The 10,204-nt window shown below is 39.7% G+C and overlaps 1 pseudogene; it reads left to right on the top strand.

Moving 5' to 3' along the window:
- Positions 1-816: 816 nt before the first annotated feature.
- LOC115435852 (clumping factor A-like) overlaps positions 817-10,204 on the top strand; it is a 12,980-nt pseudogene continuing 3,592 nt past the window's right edge.

The raw sequence follows: 10,204 nt of genomic DNA, 5'->3' as shown, positions 1-10,204 counted from the left end.
TTATAGACATGAGTCTGTTTATTATTTACATTATATACATGAGTCTGTTTATTATTTACATTATATACATGGAGTCTGTTTATTATTTACATTATATACAGATCTGTTTATTATTCCATAAGATGTTGTTTTTTTGCCATGTTGACATGGTTGTTTGTTTTTTACATTAGTACGGTTTGTTTGTATTATATGAACATACTTGTTATGACAGATTTGATAATTCAGGTTTGTTTGAAATATATAAGACTATTACATTTTGTATTATTACATGGGGGGGCCCACGGGGGGGGCACTGATCAGCCTTGGCGGAGGTCTGCACTCTCCGAGTGCTTCTAGTTATTACATTATATACATGAGTCTGTTTATTATTTACATTATATACGAGTGTTTATTATTTACATTATATACATGAGTCTGTTTATTATTTACATTATAGACATGAGTCTGTTTATTATTTACATTATAGACATGAGTCTGTTTATTATTTACATTATATACATGTGTCTGTTTATTATTTACATTATATACATGAGTCTGTTTATTATTTACATCATGAATAATATATACATGAGTCTGTTGTATATATATATATATTTACATATATATGTGTGTGTGTGTGTGTGTGTGTGTAAGTCTGTGTGCTGTTTATGTGTGTTTGTGTTGTTTTGCTCCATGTTCTTTATGTAGATTATAATTTCATTCGTTGGTTTCCCTTTCCTTCTAACACTTGAAACCCCAGTTGGACACACTGGTTGGTCCTCCTGTAGACAGATCCAGTCCTGCAGACTTGAGGACCTACATCTGAAGACAACGCTGATGGTTGTTCCTAACCCTAACCCTAAGCCTAAGCCTAAGCCTAAGCCTAAGCCTGTGGTGAGAACGTGGTGCAGGTGGTGCAGTGGACTACAGCTTCTGACTGAACCTCAACCATGATGGACAACCACAGCTGTCAATCACAACCACCACCTCAAAATACACACCTGTGATTGGACCTGATGGAGGGGGTGGGTTTTATACAGGCTGTGAGGAGGAGGAGGAGGAAGAGGAGGAAGAGGAGGAAGAGGAGGGGGGGGGGGGCCTAAAGGCTGTTTCCATCAGATCAGTTCAATTTTATTGGTCCTTCATTTGTTTGACGTTAATTGTTGGATTTTTTCTTCTAATGAAGTCCACAGTGTTTATGAGTTCAGTTTGAATTAACTGTACTGATGATAAAACTGTCCAAGTACAAATGGTCACATGACTTCTGTTACACAACAGATTCAGATCAAACTTTGTGGATGTTTTCCTGGTTCTGGACTGTTCTGACATCTGGGTCTGTCCATCTCCTACAGGGACACGTGTCCCGTCTCAGCTCTGACACCAGCACCGACACCGACACCGACACCAACACTGACAGCAGCACCAACACCAGCACCAGCACCGACACCAGCACCGACACCAGCACCGACGCCGACACCGGCGCCGACACCGACGCCGGCACCGACGCCGGCACCGACGCCAGCACCAGCACCGACACCAGCACCGACACCAACACCAGCACCAGCACCGACAGCAACACCGACAGCAGCACCGACACTAGCACCGACACCAGCACCAACACCGACACCAGCACTGACACCAGCACCGACACTAGCACCAACACCAGCACCAGCACCGACACCAACACCGACAGCAGCACTGACACCAACACCAGCACTGACACCGACACCAGCACCGACACTAGCACCGACACCAACACCAGCACCAGCACCAGCACCGGCACCAACACCGACAGCAGCACTGACACCAACACCAGCACTGACACCGACACCAGCACCGACACTAGCACCGACACTAGCACCGACACCAGCACCGACACCAACACCAGCACCAGCACCGACACCAGTACCGACACTAGCACCGACACCAACACCAGCACCGACACCAGCACCGACACCAGCACCGACACTAGCACCGACACCAACACCAGCACCAGCACCGACACCAGTACCGACACTAGCACCGACACCAACACCAACACCAGCACCGACACCAGCACCGACACCAGCACCGACACTAGCACCGACACCAACACCAGCACCAGCACCGACACCAGTACCGACACTAGCACCGACACCAACACCAGCACCGACAGCAGCACCGACACCAGCACTGACAGCAGCACTGATACCAGCACCGACACCAACCCCACAGAAAAGACCCTTTCACCTAAAGTCAGTGGGTCATGTGTCTGTGTCTCGGTCTCCTTGGTCGTCCCCATTCCGTGTCCCATGATGTGCAGGACAGAGGCAGTAGGACCAAAGGACACTGGACTGTTGGGGGGGGGGGGGGGGGGGGGGGGGTAGGATGGGGGGGGTTAAAGCTCCATCAGCACCACACCAGCGTACGCAGCCACTAGAAACACTATCAAATCCAACTGTTCAGGCACTAAACCGACGCTCGGCTGCCTCCACCAGGTCCACTACAGTGGGATGACTTGACACGGGCTCCCCCAGCGCAGAGGGAGGTGAGCCTCCGCTGGGCTGGAGCCTGGCTGCCTACTGAGAGGGGGGGGGCTGGGTTTGCTCGCCTGGAGTAATGTCAATAAATCAATAGGACACACGTCACTGCAGGCCCAGAGAAGCCACATGAAACTGTCATTGATCGGCAGAAGGTGGAGTGTTCACAGGGGGAAGGGTGGAGGGGGTGGGGGGGGGCAGTGAGGCTGTAGGGGGAGGGAGCAGCCAAATGCAAGAAACCCAGGGGTCACCCCCCCCCTTTTACTGGCTCATCCTCCTGCTCCTTTTTCTTCTTCCTCTGTGTGTGAAGGCCAGTTGCCTGGATGGGGGGGGGGTCAGGGGTCAGAGGTCAGGGGTCAGCACAGTAGCCAGTGGCCTGGACACCACCGCAGAGCCACGTGGACGTCAATAGTTCCATCACTGCTCACATTACGCCGAGCGCCGCAGTCGGACCGGGGTTGAGTCCAGTGAGGCGGTTTGGAGACGACGGGGTCTGAGGGTTCTGTCAGAACCACATCAGAACAGCAGGACCAGGAACCAGGACCAGGAACCAGGACCAAGAACCAGGACCAGGAACCAGGACCAAGAACGGTCCTGTGTGTTCTGAAAACACCAGACCAGGACCACCACCACGTCAGTATTTGAAAACCAACGACGCCGTTACATTCTACATATGTTACATATGTGTGTGTTTAAGCGTCGGAGCGTCCTGTCCTCAGTGAACACGTGTTGGGACTGAACAGGGATGGAACGATTACCGGTGTAATGATAAACCACAGTAAAAGTGCAGACGGTTAGTATTACTAAGTATTATTAAGTTCTAATTATCATGATAACCGTGTTTGATTAACGCACTTTTAGGGGAAAAAAGGCCTATGTAAAGATCTGCTTTTATGTCAAATATTTGAGTATAGTTTGAATTTATAACAATTTTAATTTCATATACCTAATATCTGGAACCAATATTCACTTTTAAAGTTTTTGAAAGGGTTCGTTAAGCATCTGTGTGTTATTTATGCAATAAAGTAGAGACATTTTTTAAATCAGATTTTAGATTTTTTTGTTTTTTGTCCTCTTATGTTTTTATAGTAGGTTAAAGTGACAAAAATAATAGACAGATGATATAGATGAAGTTGTGCTGAAAAAACAGATCCCAAACATGGGTATAGTAAACATTTGTTTATATAGTATATAAAGGCAAAATCAAAAGCACTGAAAAACGGACAAAATAGGCTCAGACCACTAAGGGTTAATATTTGAATGTTTCTGACACAGAAGGGACATTGTGCCAATTATTTTATTTGTTTTTTTTGTTGTGTTTTTTTCAAAATACAACTTGGTTAAAGTATTTCAGTGTATTAGTACTTTTCGAACATTTTGAGCACAATTTCAACAATACTGCGATAATAATAATAACCGTGACATGAAATTTTCATATGGTTCCATCCCTAGTACTGAATATACAAAAGGACTGTAGTTTGAAGAAAAGCTTCAGTTTAAACCTCAGCACCACTCTAACACTCACGTCCATATGTTCGATATTAAACCAACCCTGATGTCTTTTCCTAAACCTAACCCAGTGTTATCAGTGTCTAAAGCTAAACAGAAAATAGGATAGATTATATAAAATGTCCAACCTACTGCAGACATGGTTAAAAAGTGCCATAAAGGGTTAGTTATTATTGTTAGTTATTTTCCAGGTCTTCTTCAGACTTCTAATTGGTTGTTTCATCTTTGCTCTTATGTTCTGTTTTTTTTGGTGTCATGCTGCTCAAATCCAGATCCATCTCAGTCTGTTGGTTGTAAACGCCTCTCCACTCCAACACAGTCCATCTACTCACCATCAAATGTTCATGAGCAATAAACGAATGAAAGTGTCAAACAGACCTGCTGTGTCTTCATGTCCAAATATTGTCACTTAACTCATGTCCTTTCTAAAGTTTTCCAGAACTTTCTTATGTTGTCTTCTGTTATTCACATTTATCCTACACCAGGGGTCTCAAACATGTGTCCCAGGGGTCAAAGGTTCCAGTCCGACCCATGGGATGAATTTACAAAGTGTAAAAATTCCAGTCCAGGCTGTGGAACTCATTTTAGTGTCGGTTCCACATACAGACCAGTATGAGCTACAGTCAAATAAGAACAGCAGAAGATCCAAGGTTATTATCGTTAATGAAAACTAACGAAATGATGAAAACTAGAATTGAAAAAACATTTTCATTAACTGAAATAAATAAAAAGTATAATTAAAAGAAAAAAGATAACTAACTGAAACTGTATTGTGTGTTTACAAAACTAACTAAAACGTATAAAAATTATGGATAAAATTCTCTTCATTTTCGTCTTCGTCAGTGTCGGATTGATACAAAAGCGATTTATTTTGTTTTAGCTGCTGTCACCATACGACACTTTTTGGTCCGTCACTTGTGTTCACTTGTGGTTTCCAGTCGTCTTCTGGTCCCCACTCTACCTGGAAACATGGAGACTAAAGCAGCAGAGTCCTGTCTGGGATTGATTTGAATACGACGACAGAGAAGAAGAGAAAAGATATAAAAAAAAACTAAAATTAAAACTAAAATTAAACTAAAACTAAGCATTTACAAAAAAATGAAAACTAATAAAAACTATCAAACCTGTTCTAAAAACAAATTAAAACGAACTGAATTAGAGAAAAAAAGTCAAAACTAAATAAAACTAAACTAGAATGAAAAATCCAAAACTATTAGAACCTTGAAAATAACCGACAAAAAAGAATGACTCCATATTTTCTTCTCAGTCCGATGAGAAAAAAAAAATCTTACATTATGCCTATAAATAATGACAGCTTCAATTTTTTGTCTTTGTTTTAGTGCAAAAAATAACATTAAATTATGAAAATATTGACATTTCCAAACTATCCTGAAACAATAAAATGTGAATAACCTGAACAAATATGAACAACCTGAAATGTCTGTATTAAATTCAGTCCAGTTTGAACTCTTTTCTTCCTGTTCCTCAGTGTTTAGTGTCTTTGTAGATCTGATCCAGAATGCACATGGACTAATGAGAAGTGGAGGAAGAAGACTGAGAAAATTGCACTCATTTTTTTTAAGAAAATTCAGTTTTTTTCAGGTTATTCACATCTTTTTTGTTTGAACAGTTTATAAAAGTAAGTATTTTCATAATTTAATGTTTTGTTTTGTTTTTTTTTCACTAAAACAAAGACAAAAATTGTCAGTTGTCGTTATTTATAGGTTCTTCTGTTCTTATTTTACTGGTTCAGCCCACTGCAGATCAGATCAGGCTGAATGTGGAACCTGAGAGAACATGAGTTTGAGAACCCTGGTTTAAAACAATGTGAATCACATGAACAAACTGAATAAATAAGTGCAATTTTAACAATATTATGCTTCAGTTTATCATTTACAGACATAATATTGTTAAAATTGCACTTACTTCTCTTTAGACATTTCAAGTTATTCACAGTTTTTGCGAAATTATACTTTGTTTTAGTGTAAATACTTGAAAATGTTTATATTTAAAAAGAAAAAAAATGGAGTTGTGAGTATTTATAGGTTTTTGTTTGTTTGTTTGTTTGTTTTTTACCTGAAAAACAGGCTTTTATTGGAAGTGCTTACCAAGGTTATTATCGTTAACGAAAACGAACGAAATGACGAAAACTAAAATTGAAAAAACATTTTCGTTAACTGAAATAAATAAAAACTCTAATTAAAAGAAAAAAACGATAACTAACTGAAACTGTATTGTGAGCTTACAAAACTAACTAAAACGTATAAAAATTATGGATACAATTCCCTTCGTTTTCGTTTCTGTCAATGTCGGATTGATATGAAATTAATTTATTTCGCTCCAGAAGTTTGAGCTGGTGACACCATACTACACTTCACAGTCTGTCATGTCTGCTCACTGGTGGTTTCCAGTCATCTTCTGGTCCCCACTCTACCTGGAACATACAGACTAAAGCTGGGACACAGCAGCACAGTCCTGTCTGGGGTTTACTGTAGTGATACATGGGTCAGGTTTTTTTTTTTTTTTTTCTTTTTTTTTTTTTGGCGTACCGTGTGTGTGCGCGTGAGTGACAGACAGAGCAGAGCTAAAGGACAGAGTCAAACAGGACTAGCATCCAGGTTAAAACTGGAGAGTTTATCACCATGAAAAGGCCTTCCAAGCCCTGAACTGCACAGTTTAGAAGAGGAGAAAAGAGGAGGAGGAAAACTAATCCAATTACAGAGGTATGGAACCTGTTAGAATGTTCAAAAACGTTTGATGTTACAGCTACAGCTAGCTGAACTGAACTGAAGCAAAGTTGGCTAATAATGGAACTGGAGATGATTAAGAGATGAGAGATCTGCTAAGGTGTGGTTTACTGCTGATGAACTGGGTTATATATGTTTATAAGTGGTTTATATATGTTTCTGTCTGCTTTAACTGCTGGTTAGCTGGTTTATAATAGGTTCCTATCTGCTTTAACTGCTGGTTAGCTGGTTATATATGTTTCTATCTGCTTTAACTGCTGGTTAGCTGGTTTATAATATGTTTCTATCTGCTTTAACTGCTGGTTAGCTGGTTTATATATGTTTCTATCTGCTTTAACTGCTGGTTAGCTGGTTTATATATGTTTCTATCTGCTTTAACTGCTGGTTAGCTGGTTTATATATGTTTCTATCTGCTTTAACTGCTGGTTAGCTGGTTTATATATGTTTCTATCTGCTTTAACTGCTGGTTAGCTGGTTTATAATATGTTCCTATCTGCTTTAACTGCTGGTTAGCTGGTTTATAATATGTTCCTATCTGCTTTAACTGCTGGTTAGCTGGTTTATATATGTTTCTATCTGCTTTAACTGCTGGTTAGCTGGTTTATATATGTTTCTATCTGCTTTAACTGCTGGTTAGCTGGTTTATATATGTTTCTATCTGCTTTAACGGCTGGTTAGCTGGTTTATAATATGTTCCTATCTGCTTTAACTGCTGGTTAGCTGGTTTATATATGTTCCTATCTGCTTTAACTGCTGGTTAGCTGGTTTATATATGTTTCTATCTGCTTTAACTGCTGGTTAGCTGGTTTATATATGTTTCTATCTGCTTTAACTGCTGGTTAGCTGGTTTATAATATGTTCCTATCTGCTTTAACTGCTGGTTAGCTGGTTTATATATGTTTCTATCTGCTTTAACTGCTGGTTAGCTGGTTTATATATGTTTCTATCTGCTTTAACTGCTGGTTAGCTGGTTTATATATGTTTCTATCTGCTTTAACTGCTGGCTGCTTTGTGCATCTCCTCTCATGCTTTGCACATCTTCGCATTGTTTCACGTAAGTGACATTGTGTATGGATTGCACCCCACCTCAACCTGCTATAGGGAATTTATACATTGTACGGTACATTGTGTCTCTGCTCAGTCCATGAGCCGCCCTAACCCCACCCCCAAATAAAGTGTCCAGGGTAACCCATATCCACGCCTCACTAATTTCTTTGAATAGGATGATGAGGAAGATAAAATATATGAAATAACTAAAACTAATACTAAAACTAAACTAAACTAAACTAAAACTAAGCATTGAGAAAAAAACGATAACTAATAAAAACTAACAAACCTGCTCTAAAAACTAATTAAAACTAACTGAATAAGAGAAAAAAAAGTCAAAACTAATTAAAACTAAACTATAATTAAAAATCCAAAACTATTATAACCTTGGTGCTTACGAGCAGGAAGTGGACACATGAAATAAACATGTCCTCGCATTTGGTGGAAAAGTGAACTACATCAACCAGTCAGATGTGTGGCATCTTGTGACACCTGATTGTTTTTATAAATATTTGTACATAGTTTTCTGAGCTGTAGAAATGGTTTGTTTGACACGTTTGTGACATCAGGTGACACCTGATTTTTTTGTACATAGTTGTATATAGTTTTCCTAAAAAAAAAAAAAAAAAAAAAAAAAAAAAACTAAAGTATTGCCTGAGTGTTGTGTGAGTATTTATAGGTTATTACAGTAGTATCTGACTGATCCGACTCGCTTTAGGTCATATTGGACTGAATGTGGAACCTGAACTAAAATTACTGTTAATATCTTAGTGTAATTTTTGCGTTTTACACATTCATCCAAAGGGCCGGACTGGACCCCTTGGTGGGCCTGACTGGACCCTCTGGTGGGCCGGACTGGACCCTCTGGCGGGCCGGACTGGACCCTCTGGCGGGCCGGACTGGACCCTTTGGTGGGCCGGACTGGACCCCTTGGTGGGCCGGACTGGACCCTTTGGCGGGCTGGTTTTGGTCCCCAGGCCTCATGTTTGACACCTGTGCAGTATAAGTCAACACATCCCAGACTAAACTGAATGAACATGTCAAACACACACTCTGTCCATTTCATAACGATAATACACACGTCCAAAGTAAACAGAAGCTCTGTCCATTTGGTCATATTTTCTGAACATTCTGGTTTTAATTGTCTTTTTAACCCTTTCATGCACAGCGGTCCCACAGTGGACAGTTCTTCTGCAGCTGTTCTCTTGTATATTCATGGGTTTGGTTGTTTTAGTTCCATATCAGCCGACACAGTGGACACTAATGCACCATCCCAAACACTGCAGTCTACACCATTACTGTAACTGTGCTGTTGATAAACCTGATCTGCACTTACATGATTTAGTGTAAATCACTTGCTAATTGTTATTGGACTGTAATTAACAGTTTTGCTAAACAATTTTTTTTTTTTTTTTTTATGGCGAATTATCTCTATGACGTGAGTAATAACTAGTATTAGAGTATGTTAAAATGTGAGAAAACATCAGATTAACAGCATTAAAAATGTTTTTATTTCATAGTTTTCATCACTTTCTGACAATGGGTTTTAAATACATGTTTCTTTGCTTCAAAAACTAAACACACAGTGTCCAGCTGAGTGGACAGTTTTGTAACTCCATGAAAAATAGGTTCATTAAAAAATTTCAACTGCATTGTTTTTTTCACGCCTAAAGAGGAATAAAATCAGTCAAGAAAAACATATTGACTAAGGTTCTCAAAATGCATGCATGAAAGAGTTAAATGTGTTTTTTGATTGAACTGCCTTGGTTTGATCTTTGAGGTTGTTAACCCTCCATCAGCCTCGTCCTGAATCTTGTTTTTTTTTTAATTATGTCTAATCCTTTTGGATGTGAAACATGTCTGTGGTTAAACACAGTGCACACTCATCCTTACATTTATTTATGTATTTGTGTGTGTGTGTGTGTGTGTGTGTGTGTGTGTGTGTGGGGTGTTAGATGAAGACCCCTTCAGTTTGGACTACTCGTGCCCCTTCCACAGAACTCTCAGACCAGGGCTGTCAAACTCATTTTAGTTCAGTTCCACATCCAGCTACATTAGCTCTGCAGTGGGCCGAACCAGTAAAATTATAAGATAATGATATATAAATAATGTCAACTCCAAACTTTTCTCTATGTTTTAGGGTGAAAAAAGTAAAATTACATTATGAAAATGTTTGCATCTACAAACTATCCTTTCAAACAATGTGAATAATATGAACAAACTGAAAAAAATGTGTAATTTTAACAATATTCTGCTTCACTATCATATCATTTACACATGTGGATTAGAACTTACAGATCACAGTGGATCTACAGATACACAAAACATTTAATAACAGGTGGAATATTAATAAAATTGCACTTACTTCTCTTAAGTCACAGGTGTCAAACACGCGGCCCGGGG

Source organism: Sphaeramia orbicularis, chromosome 16 (assembly GCF_902148855.1).
Source record: "Sphaeramia orbicularis chromosome 16, fSphaOr1.1, whole genome shotgun sequence".
NCBI classification, from domain to species: domain Eukaryota; kingdom Metazoa; phylum Chordata; class Actinopteri; order Kurtiformes; family Apogonidae; genus Sphaeramia; species Sphaeramia orbicularis.
Note: the sequence above shows the minus strand (reverse complement) of the source record. Positions and strands in the feature narration are given on the sequence as shown.